General features: G+C 46.4%; 1 long non-coding RNA gene across 1 annotated transcript; it reads left to right on the forward strand.

Moving 5' to 3' along the window:
* Positions 1 to 282: 282 nt before the first annotated feature.
* LOC125523262 lies at positions 283 to 3,431 on the forward strand. Its single transcript, XR_007290152.1, has 3 exons — positions 283 to 1,256; positions 2,121 to 2,275; positions 3,361 to 3,431. It is a non-coding gene; the product is annotated as an uncharacterized LOC125523262 (long non-coding RNA).
* The last annotated feature ends 6,679 nt before the right edge of the window (positions 3,432 to 10,110 follow it).

The following is a 10,110-nucleotide window of genomic DNA, read 5'->3' on the forward strand; positions in this document are numbered from 1 at the left end:
ACTACCTCTGTCCTGGTTTATTTATCCTGTTTGCATTTTGTGTCAAATTTTTATCTTAGATTTAACTAACAAAATGTTAATGCATGTCATAAAAGATAACGGAATTGCTATTTTTCAGCTGGATGAAATCAATTCGCGTTCATTCACTTTTTTGTCCGTCCGATCGTTTTGTTGATTCGTTTTTTTTTCGTTTTTTTCTAAGCTCTAGGCTACTGTTACCCGGCCCGCATAATTTTTCAGTGAGAGACCCGTTAATTGCGGGAACCCGTAGCCCTCTCGCCGGGTGCCATTTCTTTTTTTCTTTTTTTCTTTTCGCTTTCCTGTAGATCACTCATCTCGCCCGAAGCCCCCTCGTCTCTTCGGCCCGGCGTCCCCTCGTCTCTTCCCCTTTTGATTTCGAGCGGCGAAGACCTCGGTGAGTTAGAGAGCTTGAGTCATGGCAATTTCGATTGGGAGTTCTCCTTCGGTGCCTGCTTGAGGGCTTGGTGGTCAGGCGGCCGGAATTCTTCAGGCGGTATGGTCGGTTTCTTCTCTCCCCATCGATGCATCTCTCCTCTGTTGTTGTTTCCCTTTCAGTTCTCTGTTGCTCAGATCTGTGGGTTGCTCGTGTGCTAAGATCTGTAGGTTTATGTGATGTTATGCGTAGGGGATCGAGTGCTGTGATGTAATTCCAGTACTTTTAGTATTGGTGTTGATTGTAATTCCAGTAGTATTTTTGCTGATTTACTAATGTAATTTTTGGTGTCTTCCATTGTATACCAGTGCATTTTTTTTCTTTTCCAATGATATAGCTCTGTATTTCTAGTAGTATATTTTTTTCAGAGTGTATTTTTTCACTGTTAGTCAGTTGTATTCCGTCCATAAAGAAATATAGGAGCTTGAACTTGTGTAAATTTGTGATTGCTCAGGAGTGTCCTTTTCTTATCACTCGACTTACTCCGTAAATCTTATTTTTTTACTGTCACTTGTAAGTGAGATCACAGTGTTATTGTTGCCAAAAGAAAGCCAAACTCTCATCCAGATGCGTCTCGATTCACATTTCTATATGATAATATGCACGACTGATTTCTTGTATCTACTGATACAAGAGATTCTTTCAAAAGATAATCCTAAACCCCTAACCCAGGGTGGGCGAAAGATGGAGGCAATACTGCCGTTGAAGCTCAAGAGTGAGCAGCAGTCCGGTTACCCCTTGCTTTCTCAACTTGAGTAGGAAACTTCCAACCAAACAGGACGGAGGGTCACTAGTGTTTTAGGTTAGTTTACTCTATCTTTGTAAGTGAAATTAAAGTGCAAGTTGTAGTGTAATTTTAGGTTAGTTACTCTATCTTTTGTCAGTGTTTTTACACTGTAATGGCTCCATCTAATATTTTTGAATTTACTCTGTAATTCATAGTGGATTTCTTAGTGTAATTACTATAATTTTTTAGTGTAATTACTGTATCACTTTAGTGTAATTAAAATGCGGTGCATTTACACTGTAAATTGCAGTGTAACTAATCCTACTAGTGTAATTACTTGAAGTTAATTTTTTAATTTAGTGGAATTACAGTGGAATTATAGTGTATGAACTGCGCATTTTACAGCGTAAATTTAGTGGAATTACAGTGTATGAGTTGTGCATTTTACAGTGTAGTTTTAGTGTAATTCTTTCTGTAGTTTAGTGTAATTTTACCTGTATCTCACCTCCCTTATCAGTGCTAATAAATTCCAGTTCATTAGTGTTGCATGAGTTCCTGGTTTAGGTTAGTTAGCTACCTCATTAGTGCTGCATTCCTAGCCTTTTTGTTGAAGCATTTTCCTAACCTTTTTGTTCATATCTTCCTGAATCTGTGACCCCCTATCTGTTTTTCCTATAGCCATGTGCTGTAACTGTAGTTATGAATTCAGAAACTTGCAAGTAGTTTTCTCTGTTCCTGCCCCCCCCCCCCCTAGACTACTTGGTGTCTTGGTCCTAATATTCTTCGTGGTTCTAGTGTTAATTTCCTGGTTCTAGTGTGTTTTTTGTGTCGCGTAAGTAGAGTTCCAGAGTTCACTTTTGTACCTGCAGCATGTAAGTGAGGTTTTGTCCCTTCATCATATATATGTAATGATTCGTAGACGTCCTTGTTTCTTTTCAGATGTAGACATGCAGGAGAGAGATCTGTCTCATCTGTCTCAATCATGCTAAGTGTGGGGTGAACGCAAATATGGGGGTGTTTACCTGTGATTCCTATTGAGTGGAAGACTGAAGCAACTCATTCTACAGACAAGCCTGAATTTTTTCAAGTATCAGGTTGGTGTTTGGATGAACTAAACCTGTTATTGCTTAATGGGGCTAGTAGGAAAGTTTGACATGGACATAGAAACGACAAGTAGAAACATAGACAAACAACTGTCAAGCTCCCATGGGTTGGAAATATCTGACTGAAACTGAATTGCTATTTTTCATGTGGATGAAAACAATTCCCACATGCGCATGAAAATAGATTTACAGTGTAATTTCTATTGGCTTTACAGTGTAATTTCTTGTAAATTTACAGTGTAATTCCTAGTGGATTCATGTGCATGAAAATAGATTTTACAGTATAATTCCTATTGTATTTACAGTGTAATTTCAAGTGGATTTATAGTGTAATTCCTAGTGGATTCATAGTGTAATTCTCAGTGGAGTTTCACTGTAATTCCCAATGGATTTTACAGTGTAATTCCTAATGGATTTTACAGTGTGAGTACCTTATAGATTCTTTTTGTGTAAATATGTTATCAGTTTTATAAATTCTTTTTGTTTATTGCTACTTGTGTGAGTGCCTTCTAGTCTCAATGTTTTTAGCCTGATCGTGTTTGTCCTTTTTTCTGTTAATTTCAATTTTCAGTGCTAATGTTGATGCCTATGAATATTCAGTATAAGGAAGCATCAAATCGTAGTAGTTTACACTTTACACTTCCAAAGTTACTTAAATCAGTCCTTCAATCACAACTATTTAAGAACAGGTAGAAAGTGTCTAAAACTAGTAGATCAAAGTTTCTTAATAGTGTTTAGTTTGTTTAGTTTATCAGTTTCCAAATTTTGTGAAAATAGTCATATTTTCTCTCGACTGGAGCAATCCACCCCCTTGTATGTTTTTAAATTTTCCCAAAATGGGATTGCTAATTTCCTAAGCATGTTTTGGTGCCCGTAGTGTGTTTATTTGTGCAAATTCAGAAACCCATTGTCTGGGCATCTAGTTTTCAGTTTTCCTGTGATCATAGACTACTAGTTCATGTGAGCATATCCTAGTTGTTCCTAGGGTTTCTCCTGGTTGTTTTTGTGTGATTATGTTCTTATTTTTATCTGTGTAGATTTGTGCTTAACTTAACCTATGTAATGATCCACTACAGGTCAGTTCTGTCTTCCACATTTGTTCAGGTAGGAGGGAGACAACAGGAGGTGATGAACGCACAGGAGGAGGGGGAGGGGGGGGGGGGGGGGGGGGGGGGGGGACCGCCGTGTATGGTGGCGTTTCTGTAGGGTAAATTTAGTACTTTCTCAGTGGAATTACAGTGTAATTCTTTTGTGTTTTTTAAGTGTAATTTACACTGTAAATCTTAGTGGAGTTATAGTGTATTTTTTAGTGTTTTCAAATGTTTTTACACTGTAATTGTTAGAATAAATTCGAGGCATACCGTCGATTATCCGAGGACCAAGAAATCACACGAGCACGACACCGAGATTTGTTAACGAGGTTCACCGATATGACTACATCCCTGGGGCCTGACTACTAGCGCTCCTCCCCGTAACACCATCACAATACCGCACCCGGTCGCCCTGGACACCGGCACATGCCGCTGGCTTCCCGTTCCGGTGCTATTATGTTGGCATAGGTTACATCGTGTGTCTACCCCCGCTATATAAGAGAGGCCTAGGATACAAGTGTCCTACTTGGACACGGCTCCATATCCTATCTAAACACAATACAACTACAAGTCCAACTGTAACCTACCTCGTACACTATATTCGACACAATTCTAACAAACTCCACCTTGGCGAATATACTCCGTCACCCTGGATTTATTCATGTGTCAAACTTCCATATACATTGGACTTGAGCTCATCCCATGAGTACCGCTGCTACTCAAAAGACTCCATATGACTCCACCTGCAACTTGTAGTCCCTTTATTTTCTTGACCACAATCAACACTCGAGCAAAATTAAGTTCCTCTTTACTCTAGTGTATGCTCCCAACTTCCAGAGCTTCGTTCAACGCATCACACACTGATCACTGACCTGCGTGAAAATGAACAACTCACATATTGGGTGTCACACATAAATGTTACCTGAACTCAACATCACCGCTCCTTTCTTAGCCGCATGTCTGAAACTTGAAGAAATTTCACCATTGCTTATAGTCATCCGAGTCAAATTCGTAGTTGTCTCACCACATGTATGACCACCAGAGCCCTGGCCCATCTCCATGCCCCGTGCGCGCCGCACGTCTCGCCGCTATTACCGCGTCGAGCCTCCGCTGTCCCGGTCGAGTCTCAAAGGGTCGCGAACCCACACCACTCAACCCCCACTGCAGAGTATCACCGATCATCATCGACCGATGACGAGTTTCACGCTTCCATCAGACCACTGGGCTCCAGTCCGAGCTACGTGTTCCTCGCTTTTTCCCTTGCTGAATAGGCTTCGATTCCCTAGATGCTTACACCGTAGCCCCTCAATCCAGCTCCACCTTGAACATGACTCCATGGTAGATGATCAGTCCACCCTCGCGCCCCGTTAACTTCAAGCTTTCATGCGTGCACCGTCTTGAATCAACCCCGCGCCATAGTCTTGTCAAAGCCGCACAAGCCATCGGGCCTGCGCCACGTGTTTTCACGCCCCAGAAGTCGGTCACCATCAGCATCACGCTTCTACGTCATCTTCGCCGATCCCACCATCGTCTTCTGTACCAGCCGACTCACGTCGATCCATCAGACCATCTAGTCCGACCCAGCCGAACTTGTCCGACTGCAACCATGCTCTACCATGTGCCGTGTCCGTCCGCACATCTTAGTGCATTGCTTGACGCCCTGTGTATGCATGATGCTGCCAATAACACACCCCGGATTTCTTGAAGTATAACTGAGACCATTGCCATCCATACACAACAGTGTACCAGTGAAGAAATCCAAAAATAGTCCCTTAGAGCTTTCCAGAGCACGTACAAAAACAACACTCATAGCTTCTTAGACTCTTTTTCCTTTTCTCACACATGATAGCAATCCATGTCACGGTTTGACTCCCTGTAGTTCCGTCTTTGTGTCATTTTTTTAAACAACAAATTTCTCGTAGCTCTGGCTTCGCTTCACGTTCAGCCAACACGGCATCCTGCCTGGACCTCTCTTTACCTTGCTGGTTCGTGCCCAACTTTGCTCCTCAGGTCCAGCCCGACCGCGCGCCCGCGTTGGGCCACACACAATAGAAGCCCACGTGGGCCTCAACCTTGTAACAGCCGCCGCCTCCTGATCGCGCTGAGTCGCCGAGTCCGTCCAACGCATCTGTCCAAGGCACGTGCATCACGCCGCCGCTGTTCCTACTGATCCGATCTCACCCAGATGTCAAACGCAAGCACCGCTACCAGTCGTTGCTACCCTCGATTGTTTCTATTCGAGCGGTCAATTCCACTGCTTTCCTTGTTCACACAACTCGCAGCCACGACCACCTTCGACCTTCCTCTTAATCAACGCACATCCATCTCTTCGTGACCTTGCTCATGATATCATTTGTTAGAATAAATCCGAGGCATATCGTCGATCATTCAAGGACCAAGAAATCACACGAGCACGACACCGAGATTTGTTAACGAGGTTCACCGACATGGCTACATCTCCGGGGCCTGTCTACAGGCGCTCCTCCCCGTGACACCGTCACAATACCGCACCCGGTCGCCCTGGACACCGGCACATGCCGCCGGCTTCCCCTGCGTTTCGGTACTATTATGTTGGCATAGGTTACATCGTGTGTCTACCCCCGCTATATAAGAGAGGCCTAGGATACAAGTGTCCTACTTGGACACGGCTCCATATCCTATCTAAACACAATACAACTACAAGTCCAACTGTAACCTACCTCGTACACTATATTCGACACAATTCTAACAGTAATTATTAGTGGAACTACAGTGGAATTTAGACTGTAAATCTGAGTGGATTTACAATGTACTTTACTGGATTTTGCTCTCTATTTGCAAGTGGAATTACAGTGTATTTTGAGTGCAATTACTGTGCATTTTCCATGATTTTTACACTATAATTATTAGTGTAATTTTAGCCCTCTGTATAATTGATACACAGCAGCAGCAGCGGTAATTTAGTGTGGTTAGATGTCATCAGTTTTGGTCCTTTTCCTCCTCCTGTAGATACATGTTGTTAGCTTTTAACCATTTTAGCTGCTAGTTTATTGTGTGGACCCGTTTATAGTTTGGTGTTTGGACCTGTTTAGAAGCGATTTGTAGGTGCGGGGCAGAAAGAACAGGGTACACAGGACAGGTGACACTTGGCATCCTTTAGTTGGCTGAAAAATATGATTGAAAGCGAATTAGATTTCAGCCGGATGTAGAATAGACAGTCCCAAAGATAATATCATTGCAAACTAGGTTCAAATACGAATCCAGCAATGTAATTTTTGGTGACATGGATTAATATTTTCCAGTTAAATTTATGGTTAAAATTTAGTATAAAAAACAAAGGGAACCAATAATCCAGGATGGAGGTAGTAGACAAGATATGGGTATTTATAATGCATTGATGCTTCTCTATTTACTCCTTCTCTTGTAGAAGTAACCCTCTCCTTTATCACGACCCACCATTTTGTGCATTCATGAGGATCTCTCTGCCTGGTCCATCCTATATATTCCTCATTTTCCACTGTGGAAGAGATGAGGACGTAATTGAGGTTTAGGGGTTGTTGGTTACCCTTCTTCTCCATGTAGCAAAGGGCAACACACAAAGAAAATTGCACGTTATGCTAGGCTTGAGAGGTATTAGGACATGCGAAGGTTATTGCATGCACAAAGTGCATAAATATTGCATGCACGAAAATGCTGCAAGAGTAGCAATTTGTTCATAGTCATGATGCTCCATTACTCACATTTTTCTACTCTTGTCCTGCTATCTTTTTTGTTGCTTCATTTGCTGTACACTGCGCACCTCTTCAACTACCGTTGTAGCTGCAGTTTGAATGCGGGCGCCCGAAGTGGGCTTCTCAGCCATCACGCATGTCCGATGCCGAGGAGGAGGTTGAATGGGCAGCAAGCTTTTCGCATCGCTCTGAGCCAGCATTGAACACGACATGGAGAGAGAGAGAGAGAGAGAGAGAGAGAGAGAGAGAGTGAGCAGCTGCGTTGCGGGTGGACGTGGCATGGGTGACCATCTCAACCGACGTGCCCCTTCAATGCCCGGCATGCTGTAGACTGGTCACGTCCGATCTGGAACGACACAAATGTGACGCCTCTTCCCGGATGGTTGGAGTGGTCACACGAGAGTGGTTTTTGGGTGAGACTGTTGTCGGGCGCGTACGTGGCAGAGCTATGGGTGCCCGCAAACCTCCCCTAGGTTTTGTGTCTGTTTGCGGGAAATCGGACGGACGGACCCGTCCATGGATGTTTGCAACATTGTGTTGGTTGGCAAAAAAATGTCTGGACGCGTCGGTCTGAACGTTTTTGCGGGCATTTTATGACATGACATTGGAGATGCCCTAACGCCATTTCCTATTCAGCACTCAAGGTGTCGTTTCCTGTTGATTTTAAATTTGGCGCACATCACCCTTCGAACAGGGGCTTGTTCCATTAAAAACCTTTCATCTTCTTGTTCGAGCCATGGGTTACCAACTGTACGCGGCTCGATTGCAAGGTCTGTGGTGGAAGCCATCAAGATAGGAAGTTCTACTAGCTATGGTGCAATCATCCATGAAATCACAAATCATCCTAGGACCTTTATCTCTAGTAATTTCATTCATGAATTTAGGATTTCGAACATTGAAGCTCACAATCTCACAAAGTATGCACTTTCATTAAGATTTGGTCACCAATTCACCATATTTGGTTAGGCAAACCCGACAATATTTTTTTGTCTCACAGAACATTGTGACGGGGTAATAAAGCTTGCGAGATTGCCTAAAAAAATTTGTACGCGGCTCGCCTGTCAAGTGTCACATCCAGCGGGGCATCCAATTTTGGGAAGCTTCCAGATGCTTGCAGTCTATTTTTTCCATTTTCTTTTTCTGTTTCTTTTTTCTTATTTTCTTTTTCAACATTTCGAAATTAAAGAACACTTTTCAAATACATGAATAATTTTAAAATTCATGAACATTTTTAAAATCATGAATACTTATTAAAATTAACTAACATGTTTTAAATTCTTGTTTTTCTAGTGTGCTGGTTCTCGCAATACTGCAAGCAAGAACGTAAATTTGGCACTTGCCACACATGTACACAAGTATCCCCAATGAGTTAAAAACCAAGGCCACAGTACAACAGTATGCAGAAGTTCCTAAGAGCATTTCCAGCAGTTGGCCCTCCGGGGGCTAAAAAAAATCACCGCCTGAGGGCGACCCGGCGATAAAATCGGTTGGGGTCGATCGGGTTCCCAGCCGCTGGCCCCAGGGTCGCCCCCCAGAAGGCTTTTTTTTAAAAGACATTCGGTTAGAATTCGGGAAACGGGCATAAACTTCGGCGACTTAAACAATTTTTTACATAACAAGCTTAAAATTTACTAGAAAAAAAAACTAAAAGCCGCGACTACAGGAAGAACTCGCTGAACTCGGCGAAGTCGTCGCCACCCCTGTCGTCCTTCTCCTCCTTCACGCGTCCGCCCCTGCTGGACCCCTGCCCAGAGTCGCCCTCGCGGACCGGTGGCGGCGCTTCGTCATCGCTGTCGTAGAGAACGACGACGCCTCCCTCGTCGCGGCCACGGCGACGAGCGGCAATCTCCTCTAGGGCGCGGCGCTGGCGCTGGCGCTCCAGCCGCGCCCAGTCTTCCCGCGCCCACTTCCTAGCCGCCGCGTCGTCGAACCCCGCCTCCATCTTCACGCGGGGGAGCCCTAGCTTCGTCTTGACGGCGGCGAGCCCCAACTCCATCTTCGGCTTGACGAGGTGGGGAGGAGCCGAGGAGGAGGCGTGCCCGCCCTCGTTGATGACGACGCCGGTGCTACGGGTGCGCTGGCCGAGCGGCGTCTCTGCGGGCTCGGCCTTGACGCTATAGAGCACCGGCGAGCCAGAGGAGTGGGAGGAGGAGGAAGAGGAGCCGGTCCTCCTCGGCATCCATTGGCCGCCGCTCCGGCGCGCGACCGAGGCGGCACAGTACGTGAACGGCGGCTCGTTGCCGCCCTCGAGGTGCTCCAGGACAGCGTGGAGCGTGCAGTCGGGCGTGCCCCACCACAGGTGGCGGCCATCGCTGTTCTTGGTCCCCCGCACCACCGATGCGTTGTTGGTGGAGGCCAGCCCACGCCTAGTGGTTGCCGGCGGCGTACTTCGGGCGGGCCCTCTGCTCCTCCGTCAGGGACGCCCGGGCGTGCTCGACCTCGGCGTTGAAGTAGTCGGGGCGCGTGACGTCGGGTAGCGGGGGCACGGAGATGCCCCCGGTGTTGAGCCTCCACGGCCCCGGCGCACGCATCTCGGGAGGCGCCGGGATGTTCACTTCATGCAGGAGGTGGGCTTCCCACTCGTACAGAAAGCGACGGCCGAAGTCATTGGCCGCCGCCCCGTCGCCGGGGAACCTCTTGCCCATCGTCAGCGGCGGCGGAAAGAGTTCGTCGGCGACGGCTGTGCATGGGGAGAGAGGGGGGCTGCAGGCGGGTGCGTCTCCGGCGAGGGAGACGTGCTGCTTTATATAGCGGCCGGGAGGTGGGGGGGGGGCGTTGTGGGTACGCGTGGCGGGAGGGGGCGCGTCGTCGCACTGCACCGCCCGTGAGGAATCAATGGAAGGCTGACCGGCGGCAGCCTTGGCATTGATTCTCCACGGGAAACTGGGCGTTTTGAGGACGATGAGGCGTGGGTCGCTGACTCGGCAGGCCCGCCATTTGTTCGCGTCAAAACAGTTTGCCCGGGCGCCCCCAGCGCGCCGGGTTCGGCCTGGGTCCGTCGGCGCCAATTTCGGGCGAAATCGGT

The sequence above is a fragment of the Triticum urartu genome, chromosome 7 (assembly GCF_003073215.2).
Source record: "Triticum urartu cultivar G1812 chromosome 7, Tu2.1, whole genome shotgun sequence".
NCBI classification, from domain to species: domain Eukaryota; kingdom Viridiplantae; phylum Streptophyta; class Magnoliopsida; order Poales; family Poaceae; genus Triticum; species Triticum urartu.